General features: G+C 35.2%; 1 protein-coding gene and 1 non-coding gene across 2 annotated transcripts in view; one reads left to right on the top strand and one right to left on the bottom strand.

Annotated features, from left to right (window-relative positions):
- PIK3CA (phosphatidylinositol-4,5-bisphosphate 3-kinase catalytic subunit alpha) overlaps positions 1-20,986 on the top strand; it is a 90,813-nt gene that overhangs the window by 6,001 nt on the left and 63,826 nt on the right. The window lies entirely within an intron of this gene.
- On the bottom strand, positions 14,909-15,040 carry LOC111521432. Its single transcript, XR_002724946.1, has one exon. It is a non-coding gene; the product is annotated as a small nucleolar RNA SNORA25 (small nucleolar RNA).

Here is a 20,986-nt window from a genome sequence, read left to right as displayed (position 1 = left end):
TAAAGTGAAGCTGTTTCTAATATGTATTAGAGAGCTCTGGTTTAGATGCCTAAAACAGGAGTCCCCAGCCCCCTGGCCAGCAGACCCAGTACCTGTCCCTGGCCTGTTAGGAACCTGGCTGCACAGCTGGAGGTGAGCAATGGGACCAGCATTACCGCCTGAGCTCTGCCTCCTGTCGGAGCAGCAGCAGCATTAGATTCTCATAGGAGTGTGAACCCTATTGTGAACTGCACATGCAAGGGATCTAGGTTGCCCGCTCCTAATGAGTTGCCCGCTCCTAATGAGAATCTAATGCCTGATGATCTGAGGTGAAACAGTTTCATTCCCAAAGCATCGCCCCCACACTTCCCCAATCCCTGGAAAAATTACCTTCTACGAAACTGATCCCTGGTGCCAAAGAAGTTGAGGACCACTGGCCTAAGGGACTAAATTCCCCTTCATACTGCTGCTTTGTATATGTATATGGTGGGGGGCAGATTGTAACACATTTTTGTGTGTTTTTCTGTATTGATACAATAGGAATTGTAATGTGTTGTTTACTAAGTAACATAATGAGATAATTTAAATAATCACAAGTTGCATAAAACTAGGGAAAAATGTATACATACTAATTATTATTTAAAATTTATATTTAACAGAAGCATAATGTTTCATATTTGGCCTGACAATTCTTATGTATCACTTTGGTAGTTAGCTTGATAATTTAAATTTTACTCATTTATAAGAGGTTGTGTTTTAGCAACTTTTGTATATTATTGTGATTGTTACCTAGGGGTCTGTATAATGGCCAGCATTGCCATTTGAAATAAATGAGGGATTTTAAAAATCTGTAAGAATTCTTACGGACTATGCCTATCAGGTACACTTCAGATTTTAAGTATTTGTGTAGTAGAAGCCAAGGAAATCAGTGTTGTGATGTGAGAAAAAAAAAACTGCATAGGGATAGAATCATTTTGCTCTAATCATAACTCTCCTAACTCACCAGGAGTTAGCAAGGCTCAATGAACAAATATGTCTTATAAGTACAACAAAAATATAAGGCACTATTTTGAAGAGGATTTTAGGCATATGTTTTTAAACAGGGGGCGACCATGTTGTATTCATTATTGTATCCTTAGCACATAGCGTAGTGTCCCAATGTAGGTGATCAGTAAACACTGATCTTTGTGAAACAGAATCATATTTAGAAATAAAAGTACTTTCTTATATTTCTATCAGGAGCCATATGCTTTATCTGAAAAGCAGGTAAATTGCTGTGTGCCAGTCTTAGCTGATCATTTATTGAGCACAGATTTGGCCCTTTGTATTTGTGGGTTTTGCCTCTATGGGTTCCACTTACCACGGATTGAAAATATTAGGAAAAAAAGGATAGTTATTTCTGTACTAAACATATACAGATTTTTTTGGTCATTATTTCCTAAACAAAATAGTACAACAACTATTTATATAACATTTACATTGTATTAGGTATTATAAGTAATCTAGAGATGATTTAAAATACACAGGAGTAGGTTATATGCAACAACTACCCTGTTTTATATAAGGGACTTGAATATCTATGGATTTTGGTATCCACAGGGGTCCTAGACCCAATCTCCAATTTCCCATAGATACCAAGGGAAAACTGTATATAAGAAACACTTTTCTATAAGTTATTAACTAGTTGCCTATTTCTATTGATATTTGGAGACATTTTGGCAAAGATTGTTAGGTTACAGAGAGGCTGTGTGCTGTGGTGAAAAACAAAATTCGATCATGAATCAGAAAACACGGTTTCTCCATTCATCTATTAACTAGCTATTTGGCCTAAGATCTTGGCCTTGCAGAGCCTGTTTCTTCACCTGCAAAATTTCTAAGGTTCTTTACAACTCCCAAATGCTGAGATTCCTAGTATGTTAAAGTCTGTTTTTTATTTCAGGGAAGAGTAAGTAAATCACTCCCTAGAGGGAAGACAGTCTATCTCAGTTTGTTGTGTTTTCAGAAGCTAAGATCATTTTGTCTGCCTGTTTATAAATTTGCACATATTTTAAAGGCCCTTGTGTGAGATTCTGTGGCAGAGAAAAGCTGCTATTGGAAAAGAATGGAGTGGAAGGATTTTTCCCCCTTTCTTGAAACCATTAGTAACTTTGGAGAATAAATTTCTGCAGGTGTGGTCATTTTGGTTACTGGCACTGGGAGCAATTAAATGACTGCCAGACATTGAGAGTAGGTCATCTACTGCACACCAGTTGCCAGGGTTATAAAGGCCAGCAGACTTGTCACAGCACCCTTAATAGCCACTGGCCAGCATCCTTACTTGTTAAAGACTTCTAGGAAAGTATGTTCCATAATTTCCCTTGGTAACTCATCCTTCTAGATGGTTTTCAGAAAGTGCGTTCTAATCTTAGAAACATAAATCTGTAGGCATGGTAAGCCTCTTTTTTCTAGGTTTGTCCTCAGTTGTGTAGACAAGTATGTGGAAAGATAACAGAAATCATTGTTTTTGATCAGAAAGCAGTGATGTTTATGCTGTTGATTTATTGTTTCTGTTAATATTCAAATTACCTTCAACTTTTGAATATTTTTTAACCAGCACACTGCTCAGGTAATGAGATATTATTTAGAGTTATTTTGAGGATGTACTCATTTTTCAACAAGCTAAGCATATTTCTGCGGCTTGCTTTTTTTTTAAGAGTTCTTGCTTTTCCAAGTTCTTTTTCATGATGGACTTATGGCAGGTCTAGACCTGAAAGTATTATTGTATTTCAAAACAACTGACTGCCTTTAGCCCCACAGTGACTGAACTGTATTTTTCTCGGCAAGCTAAACATCCTTGGAATTTTTTGCTAAGTCAGCCACTATTTTGTGAATATAGATTTATAGAATATATCATCAAATTCAAAGCAGCATTAATGGGAAAATTTGTGGAAAAAATATTGAAATTAGACACTACTTAAAAACTCCAGTCTGAAATGAAACCATACATGACAGCAGGGAAAGGAAATAATTACATTTTGGAACCCTAACTTTTATACGTGTAAATATCAATGCATAGTAATGTCATTTTAAAGTTATATGCCTTATGAAGCTTTTCTTAAAATCTAATGGCTACTGTTATTTGCAGTTGAGACCATGATAGGCAGCATCTTATGGTATTTATGAAAGTGAAATTTGTATTCTTTTTTCTAACTATATACCAATTGTAAAAGTTGAACATGACTTTTTCAAAGCAGTTTCTATACTTGTCTTGATGATAATAGTGGTAGTAAAGCTCAAAACAGTTTAAAATATTAGTAATTTTACAGTGTAGAGACTTGTTTTTTTTCTTCACTAGAAATGACCAGCTTTCAGATTTCTTAGTGATATTATGAGACTCCAGATTTCTTCAAAATCATTTTGAGTAAATCTACCAGTGTATAACTGCTAAAGCACAGCTAAATGTATCTTGCTATGGTCTTGTTTGTTTGTTTGTTTGGTATAAATATCAGACATATATGTTCGTTTACTCTAAAACTAATTTTTTACCAATCAAAATTGAGGTACGTAAGCCAACAATGGGACAGGATATTTGCAGTCAGGATAGTCTTAGAAAATCCACAAAATATGATTGGTGTAGTAGATTTCTTTAATTTTCCTTGCCTTTTCCTAAATAAGTCTCATAATGGTTAAGAGCATGTTCTCTGGAGGCAGACTATCGAGATTACTAGTTTTGTAACTGGGCAAGTTATTTAACCCGTTAAATATTCTTCGGGTAATACATATTTCTTCATTTGTAAATGAGGGGTAATAACTACCTACATCACAATATTGTAATGAGGATAAATAAATAATACTTGAAAGCATTTAGTAAAGTGCCTCGTACATAGTAAGCACTCATTAAGTATCTCTGAACTCCTTGAGAGTGAGAACCATGTTATATTTATCCATTTATTTGGGGGCTTTAACATGAAGTGAATTGAATCTGTCCCTTCCAAGAATTTGCTGGTGGATCCAATTTCTGGATAGTGGACAGTAAGTTTGCCTTCAAACAAGTGTAGAGTAGTTTTCAGTTCTTTACAATACTGCTTGCTTTTTTTTTTTTGTTAAAACTTAACAAAATTTCATTCTAGCTCTAGGAATCTGAATGCTATTTCATACCTAATCCTAAGGGAAGTTAGCAGATGGATATTTAGTTTAATAGGATGAGGAATTAATGGACAGAAGGAATTAAGTAAATGAATGTATATTTTTCACAACTAGTGTGTGCTTCCTGTGGATTGATTTTCTCTGTCCATTCCTGGAATCTTCGAATTCCCGGCACTTACCTTAATAGCACCCTACCATTGAAGCAGTATTTGTGTTGTGCTGCATGGTATTTCCTTTCCCTGTCTTGTCTTTTTTTCTCATCTTTTTTTCATGCACTAAAGACAAGAGTTGTGTCATATTGTCACATAGTCCTTACATTACAAGGCTTTTAAAGAAATCTTGCGTCCTGTTTTCAGGCTGCTTGTATCTTGTTTGTCCATTCTACTTGCTATGAAGTCTTTATTGAATATAATATTTAACTCTTTTGTCTATCATTCTGTTTGTTACCTAGGACACTCAATGGACATGTGTAAACTTTACAAGTCATTTACGTAAAAATAAGGAAAGCAACCATGTGTTTTAATTATTTCCGTAAGTTCAATCTCTAAGTCTTTGCCTTTAATTACCAAATAGCTATGTGGTGCCACTGATACAAGTTTCTGTGATATTGTCTACTTGCTTTTAGTACTGTTATTACTACTTTATGTAAATGAGACTATTTGCTCATATTTAAGTTTATGAAAAATGTACATATATTTATGTTTTCTTACTGCTTTTTAGCAATTTTGGCTAGACTGCTCTTGATGGTCATGCAAGGTAATTTGTTTTTCTAAAGTTGATGATTTCATGGTCTGTGTTTCTCATATACCAGGATAATAGTAAAATCTACACACTTTAAAAACTACATATATTGTTGTTAATATATATGGAGGTTTCTTCAGAAATTATCTGCGATTTTTGTTGTAATTGTTTTCATTGTTGTGTGCTTTGAAGAATGATTTTTGTTAAGCACGCTTCCAAACTTTTTTGTACATGTAAAACTGCATGTAATTTTGTCTGTTTTAGGGGGTGATATGTACAGTGAAAAAATAACATGACATTGGATTGCCCTGGTGCTGACCAAGAGTTTGTTTCCGTAGTATGGGATTATGGCTAATTTAGGCATTGAAGTTAAAAATTTATTACTTATTTTTAAATGACATCACAAAGAGTTATAGTTGAAACCCATGGAATTAATTTTCTTGATTTTTCTATGTGTACACACAAATGTATATATTTTGAATTCCCACAAACCCCAACTTCAATATAAATCTGAGGAGGGGGAACATTATGGACTTCGTATATGCTGCCTCCCTTAATCCTCACAATAACACTTTGATACACATGTAATCACTTCATTTCCAAGATTGGGAAAATGAAGTCCCACATCTAATTAGTACAGTGGAATCTCATCTTATTTATTTTACGTGAAATCAACTGTACCTACTCAGTCAAACATAAAAATGTGACAAAAATTATACAGTCATGTGTAGCTTTACAGTGGCAATATGTCGTGAGAAATGCATCATTAGATAATTTCATCATTGTGCAAATACCACAGAGTGTACTGACACAAACATAGATGGTATAACTTACTAAACACCTAGGCTGTCTGGTACAGCCTATTACTCCTGGGCTACAAACCAGTACAGCTTATTACTATACTGAATACCATAGGCAAATGTAACACAATGGTATTTGTATATATAAACATATCTAAACATAGACCAGGTACAGTAAAATATGGTGTGAAAGATTTAAAAAATGGTATGCATGTATAAAGCACTTACCGTAAGTGAAGCTTGCAGAACTAGAAGTTACTCTAGGTGAGTTGGTGAGTGAGTGGTGAGTGAATGTGAAGGCCCAGGACATTACTACACACTACTGTAGACTTGATGAGCACTGCACCCTTAGGCTACACTAGATTTTTTAAAAAGTAAAGTAATTGAGCTACAATGTTTAATGTTACTACAGCTATGATGTCACTAAATGATGAGAGGTTTTTCAGCTCCATTAATCTTACAGGATCATTGTTGTATATGTAGTCCATAGTTGACCAAAACATTGTTATGCAGCATGTAACTAATGTAAATATTACAAATCACATCTCACTACTGAGCTTTTGCTTCAAAGTAGACAGGTGCTTAAAGATAAGAATTTGCCGTCTCTTCAGTTGGTCTCAGTGCCTAGGTCTAGGTATGTACATTTTGCTGTATTGAATATGATTCTGTTATTCAGACATGTAATGTTCATACAACATGGCCTCTAATATCCAGCCTGTAGTGCCCAGCCAAAGAAACAGCAGTTTGATCCTGTGCTGGAAGAGAAACTGCTGTTTGGGCTTGCTGAGCAATTGTATAGGTCTCCAGTGTGGCCTGCAGATGTGGCAACAAGAGACTGTCATGTAGTCTCTTTGACATACACACGTGTACACCCCATATGTAAGCCTACACCCTTTTAAATTCTACATATATTTTATATATTGCCTATATAGTTTTATTCTAGATTGCTGTATGTGCATTATATCTTTGTGCAAAACACCATTTTGTACAATGTGGTATATAAAAACCACATACATTGTACTTTATGGATGACTTGAGATTTTTCAAGAAAAATGTCGATTCTGTACAATCACAGACTATGTTTATTTGCACATGCTCCTTTCTAGAACATGGCACCCCAGAAATATCTCTTTCAGTTACTAGCTGTTTAGTACCAACTTTTCAGGCCCACAAAACAGTGGTTTGTTCAATGTTATATGGTAGGCAAATTACTATTCTGGTTCTGATCTAGAATTACAAGCAAATGTCCCATTTCATTGCATCAGACCTTCCCTTCTTCCCTGATGTAAGAGAGATCAAGTCTTCTTGGCCCAGTAGCAATGTCTTCTGTCCAGCTAACAAGAATGGCACAGGAGGCTCAGGGTACACTTCTCATTACAAGGCCTGGAGGGAAGTGCTGCTTCTCCACATAGAGCAGATAGGACAAAAATTGGGTGTTTGCACAAAGGGAGTGATTATTCCATAAGGAGGTGAAAGTAACACACAGATTTGTCACCTTATTTACATTTTCTGTCTTCTTCTCTCTAGGCAAAGGGGGTAACAGAAACCTGCTCAGTATTTTTGTAAAGTGAATTCTGCCTAGTATCATTGAATTTCCTTTAGCACATCCATAGACATAGAACAGAACAGATAGGAGAAAGAAACATAAATAGCAGGAAGTGCTGGGCCATGTCACGCCTGTAATCCCAGCACTTTGGGAGGCCGAGGCAGGCGGATCACTTGAGGTCAGGAGTTTGAGACCACCCTGGCCAACATGGCAAAACCCCATCTCTACTAAAAATACAAAAAATTAGCTGAGCATGGTGGCGTGTGCCTGTAATCCCAGCTGTCAGGAGGCTTAGGCAGGAGAATCGCTTGAACCCAGGAGTAGGAGGTTGCAGTGAGCTGAGATCATGCCACTGCACTCCAGCCTGGGTGACAGAATGAGACTGTCTCAAAAAGTAATAATAATAAAGAAATAACAGAAATTCCAGTGGTCACGGGACCAGATATTGTGAGATCGTTGTAATTCCAAATGTTCAATTTCCATATTGTTCTAATATGACCTAAGTAACTCATCTGGGGAATGAAACAGATTTTTCAAAAGCGCCTTCAGAATTTGGACTGAGAAAATATCACTATATGTATATTTATATTTTTAAAAAAAGTAGCTGAGTGATTAAACATTATTTCCTGTTTATTCAGTATACCCTATAATTGACAATGTGGTAGACCCTGGGTATGTAATGATAAACAACACAAACATACCTTGTGATTGTAGGTCAAGGTTTTCCTTGAAAAGTCTCTTTAATTACTCATAAAGTACAATATATATAGTTTTTATATATCACCTTGAGAGAAATATACATTTTATCTCCGTATAAAATATACAGAAATCTAAAACATAAAGTTATATATGTAATATATATAATACATGTATTTAAAACAGTGTGAGTTTATGTGTATACATACACACGTATCAAAGAGAATACACATGCACAAATGATAGTTTCTTGTGGCCATATTAAGCCATCTTTGCATTTTAAGGATAATTTCTACTTGTAGATAAACACATTGTCCAAACACATGTTGTAGAGTCACACTCTGCCGCACGCATCTAACTTGTCATATTTTTGGTAGAGGTGGGCTTTTGCCATGTTGCCAAGGCTGGTCTTGAACTCCTAGGCTCAAGCAATCCGCCTACCTCAGCCTCCCAAAGTGTTGGGATTACATGCCTAAGTTAGACATAGTATCATACCCGGCCTAGTATGATAGTATTTCATTCCTAGGAAAACCAAGAGCAACTGAGAAATTATTAGAATGAATAAGAATTATAGAGTAAATAGATGTAAGGCAAATATTTAAAAATCAATAGTTCTTCCTTATGATAGCAGTAATTGTTTAGAAAACAGAAAACCATTTAGAACAGTAACAGAAAATATAAAATTATAAATGAGCCAATGTGAAGAAACCTAAAACTCTGCTGGGATGTTGGAGGGTACAGGGAAAGGAATATCATGTTCCTGAATGGGAAGTCCAATAATTACAGATACTCGTTTTTCTCATTAAATTACAGGTTTAGCCTAATTTTCTTCTTTAAAAAAAAAATATGTGTTTGAGAAATTAGCAAGGTAATTTTTAATTTTGTCTGAGAAACTATAAACAGATAAAAGTGAGGTATCATTTGAGTAGAAAATGAAGGACAGGGCTAGCCCTGTGGCTTATTAGCTATCAAAATATACAGTACAATTAGAGTAAATGAAAGAGTTGAAAACTGGCATACGCATTGATAGTAAAGTTGGTAAAAGGAAATAGAGATCCCAGAAACACTCTAAATATGATAAAGAAGTCATCAGAAATTAGGAGAAAAAGGAAGACTTAGTATTAATGTTTTTGAGAGTATTAAATACTTAGGAAAATAGACATTTGAATCTTTATTTCATCTTACATACCAAAATAAAGTCTAGGTAAGTAGAAGAGTAAGTTGAAAAAGAGTATTCTTATGCCTAGTGTCATTTTGAAAAGATATTTATGTGAATGGGAAAATACCTTCCAAAGCTTCAAGAATTGTAAGTACTCAAAAGGGGAAAGATCATTCGTTTGACTCTCAAATAAAATATTGGGGCGTGGCGATGTGCCCCTCTAGTCCAAGCTGCTCAGGAGACTGAGGCAGGAAGACTGCTTGAGCCCAGAAGTTCAAATTCAGTCTGCTAGCAAGACTCCCTATCTTAAAAAAAAAACGAAAAAAAACTCTCTCACCTCCTTTTCCCGCAACCCCCATACAAGTGAACAAATTAAAAGATGTGCGTACCAGAATTAGAATTCTGCAAAAACTCAATAGATGTCTGTCTTTAAATTTTTACTACAAGTACTTTCAAAAGCACCATGACCTATATGGAATGAATGAGCAAAGAATTTGAGAAATTGGGCTCATTTACTAAAGAGGAAATGCAGATACAAGCATAAGGGAAGTGTTTTTCCCTGACAGGTAATTGAAGAAGTGAAATTCTAAGATGTAGTGATTGATTTTTTTTTTTTGTTTTTTTTTTAACTTTTTGAGTTAGCAAAAGTATTTTTCTAATGATGTTTTTGCTGGTGAGGGTGCCATCAAATGTGCTTGTCCATTTATTTCCACTGGCAGTCTAAATTGGTTTAACCCTTTTGGAAAGCATGTGAACAATTTGTGTGCCTTTAAAATCAACATACCATTTAACCCAATAATTCTCTTTGCAGCATTAGATATAATAATTTACAGCAGCTTATGTATTTAACAAGTAACCTTTACATCTCCCATGGAAATAGGTTGTCATAGAAAATGTTTATGAAGAGTTTACAATAATTTGCAGAAATGTTTTTGTAGTGAAAAAAGATACAATATTATACATACTATGTGAGTACAAGTATACAAAACTATAGAAAACAAATAAACCAAAAATATCCAGACAAAAAAGCTGTAAGAGAATACATAAAATATGGTAATATGGTGTCTGAGGTACATTTTCTTTTGGTTTCATCATTCATCTGTGTACCACTGTGTTTCCAGTACTTACAGAGCACAGTCCCAAGCCCATAATAGACATTTCAGTCAGTGCTTAAGTGAATGAATATCTATAATAAACATGGGTTACATTTACATTGAAAGAAATATGAATACAATTCCCATCCAAGTTAAGAAAATGAAGTGTGGGAAGCACTCTAGAAAGGAAACTGATTAATACCTTACAATTAGATTTTGTTTTCAGAATGTTTTCACGTCTCTATTTTATGCAGTCCTTTTCTGTTCTAATTTAATAACATCGTTACTTACCTAAGTTAGAAATTTGTGCTTACCGGCCGGGCATGGTGGCTCATGCCTGTAATCCCAGCATTTTGGGAGGCCAAGGCAGGTGGATAACCTGAGGTCAGGAGTTCAAGACCAGCCTGACCAACATGGCAAAACCCCATCTCTACTAAAAGCATAAAATTAGCCAGGCGTGGTGGTGCATACCTGTAATCCCAGCTACTCAGAAGGCTAAGGCAGAAGAATCGCTTGAACCTGGGAAGTGGAGGTTGCAATGAGCGAAGATCGCACCATTGTACTCCAGTCTGGGCAACAAGAGCGAAACTCCATCTCAAAAAAAAAAAAAAAGAAATTTCTGCTAACCTTGATTGTATCCCTTCTGACCTGCCAAATCCAACTGATTACCAAATCTCAGGTATTCTTTCATAGAATTGTCCCTGGATTTTAACCCCATCTTTTCTCATCATCACTGCCTTAGTTTATTCCTTTCCCATTTCACTTTACTATCACTATCTGTCCTACTTTTCTACTCTCCTTTTTTACTTACCACACTGCTGCAAAAATTATCAGGTAAATAGCAGAATTTTGTGTGTGTGCTCTTATAAATAGGTTGTATGGAAGAGATTGGGGGGAGATTAACACTGCTTTCACACTGCTATTAAGATAATCACCCTAAAATATGAAATTGGTATGCTTAAAGCTTAGCAGTTCTTATGACCTATATTGATGCTTGTCAAACTTGGGTTGTATAAGATCACTTAGCAGACTTCATAATGTGCAAATTATCCTGACCCTAGAAATTCTGGTTCGGTAGATCCATAGTACTGGGAACCCGAATTTTATTTTTATTTTTATTTTTTGAAACAGAGTCTCACTCTGTCACCCAGGCTGGAGTGCAGTGGCTGATCATAACTCACTGCAGCCTTGAACTGCCGGGCTCAAGTAGTTCTCCCACCTCCACCTCCCATAGTGTTAGGATTGCAGGCATGAGCCACTGTGCTGAGCCTGGAACCTGAATTTTAATAAGCCTTCCCTCTCATGATCCTTATGCATATGATCCCAGGACAAGATGTTGAAGAACAGACCTTGGGATAACATGCAGTCTCATTAATTTACTGTAATTCTCACAATTTGACATGAGCCTCCTTTTCTGTGCTCATTTTCTACATTTTTTTCTCATGGACACCTTACGGTCTAGTCACTGAACTGCTACACACTCACCTAGGTCGTTGTGGACTCCTGTTCTTGTGCTCATGCTGTTCTGTGGTTTACAGCCTTTTTTGCTATGGCTTCTCCTACCCAGTAACATGTTGATCTTGGTACACTGTCTTCAGTTTATATATAATCTGAGTAAAGTATTCCCAGACTCACTCTCCTAGACAGAGTCTATCTCTCCCTCTTCTGTATTTCCATAGCCTCTATTTATTACAACACACATATACTAAATTACGCTTACTTTCATACCTTCCTCACTAGACTGTAAGCCTCTTGAGGTCAGGGATGCCATATTTTAGATCTTTTATTTATCTTATAGTAAAAGCCTGGCACAAAATAATTGCATACTAAATATTTGTCAAATCATTAACAATCCAATAAAGAAGGCAAGGAGTAATTAGTCCCATTTTCAGTGAGGAAAATGATGTCTTGAGAAATTAGTATTAGCATATAGTTACCTAGCTTTTAAGTGTAGGCTCAAGACTTACACATAAGAAATCTGGCTTCTTTTCTGGTTTTGGTCTTTACAGAAAAGATAGAGAATAACTGTAAAATTACCCCTTCCGTTTTCTACCCATATGGCTCATGTGTTCGTTTAAATTACCACCTCCATTTTCTACCCATACAGCTCACATATATATGTTTTATCATGTTATGGGTAAAAGCGTTTTAATAAACTTTCATATCATATTCACACTATAAAAATAAAATAATGCCTATTTCTCTAGGGTATGAACAGATTGCTGGATATTAAGCCATTTGTCTCTCACTTTCACATCTAACCTTTATTCTGCTTTGTAATGCTTATTTATTTCTCTTGCAGAAAGACTGTTATAGTGCCTCATGGAATGTCTACAAATATTTGTTTAATCAAATGAGCTGATATTTATATAAGAAACATTTTATTCTGCAACAATTAAGGCAGTATTCAAATGAGTTTCCACTGTAGTTTTGAAAGCTCACTTTCCAAAGTTTAGATGTGTTTAGCCTTACTGTAGACTTCATTCTTAAGGTGTTGATGGAAATCAACGACCAGCTGCAAAATTCAGATCCATTATGCCATAGGATACATCTAGCCACGGTTTAAACCAAATGTTAGCAATGAAATATTTAGTAGCAACTGTTCTTTTAAAAGAAACATTTTAGATAATTAGAGTTGTCTTGTAATATCTTATACCCAGCTGTCAGCTTTTTACTTTTTCTGCCAATATTTCTGGAACTGAAACCAAGAAAATGGAAATTAGGGCACCACACTTTGAAATACATTAAACACTTGAAAAGCTGTTAAATCTTATAGGATTTCCAAAAAGAGTTCTTCAGTGCTTCAGAAAATAAGCTAATATCTACAATAACCCTCCCCATTATTAAGCTGAAATATATACATACCTTAGTAAATAATAGGAGCATTTGAGGAATGGAAGAATTGCCTCTATTAATAGCTACTGGACTTGAAGATCATTAAATTTGAGCAGTCTGATTTCACTTTTGAAAGTTTCTGATACTGTTTCTTAATTTTGTTACCATGTTTAATCAGCATATCACTATCCTTTCATTCATTTCTTTAGCTTTTGTTACTGTCTTTCTACTTTTAAGATATTCATATCTTCATTTTTTACCACATCAACTTTCAGTAGTATTCCTGATTCCTCACTATGTTAGACAGTGATAAGTGTCCCATTCTTCCTGTCAAGTCTTTCCCTCCCTTCCACAAGATGTTATATATAATTACTTTTTATATTGTCAAGTATTGATAACATTTGTATTCTGTTCTATAACCATATTTAAATCCTCCTGTTTTAACTATAGATAGATTTTAATAGTTGAACCTAGTAGTATTTACATTAATATTATATAAAAATGTTTCACTTTACAACCAAGTAGAGTACTACGGTTGGATTTCTTTTTCTGAATCTGTGTCCAACATCATGAACTACGCAATGAACATTCTTCGCATTCAGATCGTATGGTTTGTCTTTTCACGTATTCCACATACTGCTCAAGATTGTTCTCTTTTGCTTCATTTTAAGCATGATGTTATACATTTTTTGTTTTCCCCTAAAGTTTCCAATTACTTTTCTCTTTTCTATTGTTGAAACAATAGAAACGGCATTCAACGTGCCATTAATGCTGCTGAACTTCTCAGTTCTTCATCTGCTGCTTCAAACCTGTTGGATTGTTTTTCCTGAACACTTTTTACTTTGGAATTCAGATTTCATCTTCAAGTTTGGGCATATTACTTTCTGTGATTAAAGTTTATCTCAGGAGTACTTTTTCTTAACGATTTGCTTACGTTATTTGACCATTGATTCAGTTCCACCATTTCTAGCATGTGGTCTCTGCCTCTTTCTTGACCTCCACCTTTGGTTGGCTAGAGTAATTAGTCAATTAAGTGCCTTAGAATTGGTTCAGGGGAAGTAAAACTTTGGTTACCTAATGGTCTGAAAATACCTTTATTTTTTCTTTACACATGATAGTTTGCTGAGTATAGAATTCCTGGTCAAATTATTTTCCAGCATTTTAATTACTGCATTGTTTTTTACTTGTTATTGATGAGAATAGCATTTCCAGTCAGATAATTTTTCTTTCGCAGACTGCTTGTTTTTCCCTCTCTGAAAGCTTTTAAGCTTTTATCTTTTATTGTCTAGTATAGTTTTTTACATTTATTCTGTCCACTGGTCCCTTTTAATCTGAACATGTAAGTCTCTCCAGCTCTCAAATGTTTTTCTTTTATATCTTTAATTTCCTTTCTTCCATTTTTCTCTTACTTCAGAACTTGTGGAATAAGGAAGTATTAAGTTGTTGAACCTCTTTGATTTATCGTATATCTTTTTTACCCTTGTTTCATTATGTGTATCTTTTTGCTCTATGTTCTAGCATTTTTAAAAATTTTGCAAATATAGGTGAAATTTTATACCCTTACAGTTACATTTTTACATTGTGTTTGTTATTCTAATAAGATTCATTTCAATGTAAGGTATAAATTGAAAACCTACTCTTTTTTTCCAAATGTCTAGCCATTTCCAACTGGTCTCTTCTCTATTGATTTGAAATGATACCTTTATCATGTAACACATTCTATGTCTATTTTTTTAATTTCTGGGTTTGTTTTTTCTTTTTCTTTTTTGTTTTTTTGTCTGACTGTTCATGAGCCATATCTTACCATTGTGATTATTGTAGTTTCATAATTTTTTTTTCCAGAGAAGAGAAAGTTTGGTTAAACTTTTGAGACATTTATTTACTTTCCCACGTCAACAATCATGGACTATCATGTTATGTTTATGAGTGGCTGAGTCATATCTCCTGAGGAAAACATAGCACCATTAAGTGCTACAGCATCCTATAGAGAACTTCAGTCTTTGGTTATACTGTTAAGACCTACCTCTTGGTTTCACAGCCCCACAAGCCCTCTTTGAAGTGACCTATCCAGTAGGGCTAGCTAGACCTTTCCCCCTACCTTCTCCCCTCCCCTAATTTTTCTGGTCTCCTGCAATTTTTTTTTTTAACATTAGAATCAGCATGCTTAATTCTACACACAGACACAAAAATCCTATTGGTATTTTATTGGGATTACATCAGATGTATAGATTATCTAAGAAAGAATTGACATCTTTGTGAATTGGTTGTCTTCCTATCCAAGAATGTGGAATGTTTTTCCATTTCTTCAATCTTTTGTGTTACTTGGGAGCACTTTAAAGTTTTCTTCATTTATTTTAAAGCAGTAAAAATTCTTTTTTTTTTTTTTTTTCTGTTCACATGACTAATCAATTCTACCAGGACCATCTATTAAACAATCTGTCCTAATTAGAAGTTCTGGGGTTTTTCCCTATACAAAATTGCAGCAACTATTGTTCTTAAGTTTGCTTCTGAACTCACTTCTGTTCTCTGGATCTGAATGGGCCAATACTATTCTATTTTTATAACTAAGGATTTAATACCTACTTAGGTGAGCCCCTTCTCATTACTCTTCTTTCAAACATTCAGTATATTAAAAGCTATTATAACACTTCTTACTCTGTTTTAGAGGTGGACATAGACATTACACACATACAAAAAGAAAACTACAAGCCAATCTCACTTAAAGTATTAGTTATCTTAAAATAATTAGCAGATTCAGTAGTTTGTTAAAACACACACACACACCATAGCCAAATGGCATTTATTCTAGAAATACAAGGGTCATTTTAATCTTAGGAAATCCATAACACACATTAATTCTCTCTCTTTCTCTCCCTTCCTTCCTTCCTCCCTCTTCCTTTCTCCAGCACAGACATGTGCGTGCGCACACACACGCGCGCGCACACACACACGACCTTAGTAAAATAGGAATAGAAAGCTATTCTTTGATGAATTAAGTAATAGATATACCAAAGCAGAAGCTTCAGTCAGGCTTCATAATGAAAGACTCGCATTGTCATTCATATTATTAATAAATCAAGAAACAATAGCTATTTTTTTGTCTTGCTTTTATAAGGAAAAGAAAAAATATAAAGGAGAAGACATATTTGCACATTTTAATTTCCTGTATCAGTTTCTCCTGACCACTCACTCACCTTCTTCCCCAGGTGAAGCCAGTGTTGGTAATGGAGTGAATTCTGGAGTGGGGGGAACATTGGAGGGTATACGTTTGTTCATATATACTTTTTAACCCAGATTTTTAATTGTATTAGTATAAAATTGTGATAAACATGCTTTCATTTTAAATATCTTCTGAACCTATAATTACATTACCTTTTTAAATTTTTATTTAATTTCTATCATCAAAATAAGTGTATCTTCCAGTAATGACAGTGTGAGGAGGTTGGATGATTTCCTTCCTCAGAAAACAGACATCAAAATACTGGAGTAACTGTGTTAATGTCAGCCAAAATAGATAGTAAGAAAAGGAGTATTATTAGAGATAAAGGGAACATTTCAAAATTATGAAGTGACAAATATGGCGGAAAAATATAAAAATTCTAAATATATATGCACTTAACAAGAGAGGCACAAAATCCATGAAACAAAGATTGATAGAACTGAGAGATGAAATAGGCAATTCAATATTTAGAAGAGTTGGAGATTTTAATACTCTTCTCTCAACAGTTGATAGAATAAGTAAACAGAAAACAGGATACAGAAGACATGAATAAAGCAATCAGCCAATTCTGTCTAATTGACATCTGCAGAATACCCAACAACAGTAGAAAACACATTATTCTCAAGTGCATTGGAAACATTAGCCAGGGTGAATAGTATACTGGCCCACAAAAGTGAAATGTTTTAATAAATATGAAAGAATTGAAATTATATGATATGTTTTGCAACTACAGAGGAATTAAAAATCATGGAGAGAAATAAGGAAAATGGAAAGAAATAAGGAAAATCCCCAAATATGTGGAAATGAATACATTTCTGAGTAACCCATGGGTGAAAAAATAAATCACTGGGTAAAATAGAAAATATTTTTAACTGAGTGAAAATGAACACAAAATACAAGAAAATATTTCGTATGTAGCTCTCAAGCAGTGCTAAGAAAGAAATGTTTGGCTTTAAATGCTTATGCCAGAAAGGAAGAAAGGCATAAAATCAATTATCTAAGCTGCTACCTTAAGAAGCTGGAAAAGGAAGAGTAAAGTATACCCAAAGTAAGTAGAAGAAAGGGAGTAATAAAGATCAGAACAGAAATTAAGGAAATCAAAAGCTGGTTCTTTAAAGAGTTCAGTAAATCTTTAGAGAAAATGATCAAGAAGGGATGTAAGTTAGAAATACTGAGAATGAAAGAATAGTTATTATTACAGACACTATAAATACTAAAAAAGGAATATTATGAACAAGTTTACAACAACCAATTTGACAACTTAGATGAAATGAACAAATTCTTTGGAAGATACTAATCACCAAAAGTGATTCCAAAAGAAGTAGAAAATCTAAATAGACCTATATAGAGTAAAGAAATTGAATTAGTAGTTTAAAATTTCCAATAAAGAAAATCTGGGCTCTGATGGCATAGCTAGTAATTCTGTCAAACACTGAAGGAAAAAAAAAATACAAGCCCCACCCACATTTTCAGAAAAGCAGGAGGAAGGAGAGCATCACAGTTCATTTTATGAGGAGAGCATCACTAGATACCAAAGCCAACACAAAGGCATCCCAGGAAAACTAGCAGCCAGTATTCCTCATAAACGTAGACACAGAAATCCTTAGCAAAATATTAGCATGTTTAATTAGCAACATTATATTTAAAAGGATAATACTGTACATCATGGTCAAGTAGGATTTATCCCAGCAATGCAAGGCTGACTTGACTTAGAAATATCAATTCTGTTTAATACACCATACTAATAAGATAAATTTGAAAAAGTGATCATCTTGATAGATGCAGAAAAGTATTTGACAAAATTCATTACAAAGTTATAATACAACTCTTAGCAAACCAGGAATTGAAGGCAACTTCCTCAACCTGATAAAGGATGTCTGTGGAAAAAAAAAAAAAAAATCCTACTTCATGGTGAATGATTTTATAGTTTTCCACTTAAGATGAAGAACAAGGCAAGGATGTTTGCTCTTACTGCTTTTATTCAACATTTTCCTGGAGGTCCTAGCCAATGTAGTAAGGTAAGAAAAAAAATTAAAGGATATTCGGAATGGAAAGGAAGAAGTAAAACCAAATAGATGGCATATATAGAGAAAGTTCTAAAGAATCTACCAAAAAAAAAAAAAAAAAAAACTGCTAGAACTAACAAGTGACTTAGGCAAGGCTGTAGAGTAAAAGATAACCAACAAGAATTATATTTCTAAATAATAGCAATGAACAATCCAAAAATGAAATTAAAAACAAAATCATTTACAATAGTATCATATAGCTAAATGCTTAGTAATAAACTTAAGAATAGATACACAGACCTGTGCACTGAACACTACAAAATATTGTTGATAGAAGTTAAAGAAGAACTAAGTTAACTGAGAGGTACACTATATTCATGAATTGGTACACTATGTTCAGTGCAGTCCCAGTCAAACTCTTATCAGGTTTTCTCATAGAAATTGACAGATTGGTTCTAAAATGTATATGGAAGTGCAAAAAAGCATAACTGCACACAAAAACTACAAAATCTGAACACAAGTACCTGATTTGTACTTGCTATAAAGCTACAATAATCAAAATAGTACAGTATTAGCATAAGGATAGACATATAGATGAATGAAAGAGATTTGAGAATCTAGAAAGAGTAATTCTTAACATAGTAATATTTTTCACTTAATTTCTTATTTTGGACAATTGTTACATCCTATAGATCTTTTTCCCATGATTTAATGAAATGTAATGTAGTTTTCTTTTTATTGAACATTTTTGCTTTTATATTATATGTTACCTTATCTGTTAATAAAAACACATAAATAAATAGGTTAGGTATTATTTATGTGGTAACTGAGTTTCAACAAAGGTGCCAAGGTAATTCAATGGGAAAAGAATAGCCTTTTCAAAAAGACCGGGTGCGGTGGCTCACACCTGTAATCCCAGCACTTTGGGAGGCTGAGGCGGGCGGATCACGAGGTCAGGAGATCGAGACCGTCCTGGCTATTACACTGTGAAACCCCATCTCTACTAAAAATACAAAAAAAAAAAAAATTAGCCAGGTGTGGTGGCGGGCGCCTGTAGTTGCAGCTAGTCTGGAGGCTGAGGCGGGAGGATGGTGTGAACCCGGGAGGCGGAGCTTGCAGTGAGCCGAGATCGTGCCCCTGCACTCCAGCCTGGGTGACAGAGCGAGACTCCGTCTCAAAAAAAAAAAAAGTGCTAGAATAACAAATTTATTAAAAATGGATTGCTGGATTGATGGTTCGTAGACGTAAACTTAAGTGCTTACCCCAGTAATTACCTATGTGGTGTATTGACTGCAAAGAAATAACACTTGTAAAGGTGGGTTGTGGAAGTGTTTTTTTGTTTTTGTTTTGAGGTGGAGTTTCGCTCTTGTTGCCCGGGCTGGAGTATAATGGCACAATCTCAGCTCACTGCAACCTCTGCCTCCCGGGTTCAAGCGATTCTCCTGCCTCAGCCTCCCAAGTAGCTGGGATTACAGGCGCCTGCCACCACACCTGGATAATTTTTTGTATTTTTAGTAGACACGGGGTTTCGCTGTATTGGCCAGACTGGTCTCGAATTCTGGACTTCAGGTGATCCACCCGCCTCGGCCTCTCGAAGTGCTGGGATTACAGGCGTGAGCCACTGTGCCTGGCCGGGAAGTGTTTTAAAACTTAATTGTAATGGTGGTTTTTACAGCTATACATTCACCAAGACTCATCAAACTGAATTTTAATTTATACCTCAGGTAAAGCTAAAATAAAATAATATATGTATATTATTTTCAAATTACAGCTGAAAGGTTAATAAAAACATCAGGCCGGGCATGGTGGCTCACACCTGTAATCCCAGCACTTTGGGAGGCCAAGGTGGACGGGTCACGAGGTCAGGAGTTCAAAACCAGCCTGGCCAATACAGTGAAATCCTGTCCCTACTAAAAACACAAAAAAATTAGCTGGGCGTGGTGGCAAGCACCTGTGATCCCAGCTCTCGGGAGGCTAAGGCAGGAGAATCGCTTGAACCTGGGGAGGCGGAGGTTGCAGTGAGCGGAGATTGTGCCTCTGCACTCCAGCCTGGGCGACGGAACTAGACTCCATCTCAGAAACAAACAAAACGTCAGTTCATTACTGTATCTCACTTATCCCCATCCCCCTCACAACTTTGTCTTGTCCCATGTCATGCTTCAGGAAACCACTTTCAACTATTTAAGCTACTACTATGGTGTTTGCCACCTTATAATAATAGGGTATGTTGCTCCGTCTTGGTCCACCAATATTTGACATTATTCATTAGCTTTCTCATACAATTTTAACGCTCATATCTTCTTTTGACTTATCATCCTATATTTAATCATTACTGGTTAAATCCACATTTAGTTATTTCATTATTCAGTGACCATATAGTAATAAAGCAAATGCTACATGGGGTTATATTTTTTCTGTTACAACTTTGCTGTTGTTTTTTAATTAATTGCTTCATCTTAGAAATTTGCTTAGTTACCATTGTGTCTGAATTTATCTTTCAATGAACTTCAGTCCATCTTTGCAATAACTCTCACATGTGATAATTAGTTTAGTTATTTTCCTATACTATCCTCTGTAGCGCCTTCAGTATTTCTGATTTAATCGATTGCTTGCTGCGTCTGTTTCACAGCTGTTATCTCAAGACTCCTTTTTGTCCTCATCCTGGAAATTCCCTACACCTGCTTCCTGTATTGAAGCCTTGATTCCTATGCCCGATACCTTCATGGTGACTACCTCATTCTATAGGAGCTTATCCTCTTGTGGCATCTTGAAGAGAGATAACTAG

This window comes from Piliocolobus tephrosceles, chromosome 2, assembly GCF_002776525.5.
Source record: "Piliocolobus tephrosceles isolate RC106 chromosome 2, ASM277652v3, whole genome shotgun sequence".
Taxonomy (NCBI): Eukaryota; Metazoa; Chordata; class Mammalia; order Primates; family Cercopithecidae; genus Piliocolobus; species Piliocolobus tephrosceles.
Note: the sequence above shows the minus strand (reverse complement) of the source record. Positions and strands in the feature narration are given on the sequence as shown.